General features: G+C 42.6%; 1 pseudogene; it reads left to right on the top strand.

Moving 5' to 3' along the window:
- On the top strand, nt 1-635 carry LOC149139163 (alpha N-terminal protein methyltransferase 1 pseudogene; annotated as a pseudogene).
- Nucleotides 636-987: the final 352 nt, after the last annotated feature.

The raw sequence follows: 987 nt of genomic DNA, 5'->3' as shown, positions 1-987 counted from the left end.
ATGCACAACGAATGTGATGATTGCCTGCTGTGTGTATGCTTTAGATGGAAAGAATCCTTGGGCGTATGTTATTGGGAGAAAGTAGAGGCATCAGTAGATGGCGTGTTGGACGGTTATGGGCATGTCAATGGCCAAGACGTGAAAGACAGCAATGAGTTCCTTGTTGACATTCTTGGTGAACGCTTAACACAGAATGGGCATTTGGTTGCTTTGGATTGTGGTGCAGGCGGTGGGAGGGTCACAAAGACCTGACTTCTAAAGCATTTTCATGAGGTGGATCTGGTAGAACTTGTTTCACATTTTCTGGAAAGTGCTCCTGAAAAGATGAAGGTTGGCAGTCAGTCCAAATCAGTGGCAAATCATTCTGTGAATTTTTACTGTATTTCTCTGTGGGAATTCACCCCAGACGAAGGCAGATATGATGTTATATGGATTCAATGGTGTATTGGTCACCTTACAGATGCTGATTTCGTTGCATTTTTTTTTTTCGAGCCAAGGCGGGATTATATATTTACAAAACGAAGGCCCAGAAAGGCTTTCCTCAAGAATTGTATCCAGTGAAAATGTATGCGTTGACAACAGAGCCACCTGCAACCGTGCAAGAGGTTTCCCATGAAAGAAGATCAAAGAGATGAACTAAGGAATCCCCAATCATGTTAGTAGGACTGGTTGCGAAAGGTGTGCAGTGATCATTAAGAGCAATGCAATCAAAGTGATGTGTAGGCATTGATCAACTTCAAGTAAACTATTAGTAGTTCGAGTCCTCTACATTGGGAAGTCAACAAGAGTTGCTGCGTGGAGAAGAAAGCAGCGTGGGTAAATTTTTTGTTGAGCTGTTGGTGTGTGTGGATCTCCTCAACGTTCTTGATGCCTTGCTACTACGCCAGTCTGCTGTGTGGTTTGTTTGCAATTCACTAGTATGTTTGGTGCAGATCAAAAGTATTGCCATGATGTCATGTTGTATATTGTTTTAAGAATGGTCATGTG

The sequence above is a fragment of the Pinus tabuliformis genome, chromosome X (genome assembly GCF_031772625.1).
Source record: "Pinus tabuliformis cultivar Carrire ecotype Pingquan chromosome X, CPIR1, whole genome shotgun sequence".
Classification (NCBI taxonomy): domain Eukaryota; kingdom Viridiplantae; phylum Streptophyta; class Pinopsida; order Pinales; family Pinaceae; genus Pinus; species Pinus tabuliformis.
Note: the sequence above shows the minus strand (reverse complement) of the source record. Positions and strands in the feature narration are given on the sequence as shown.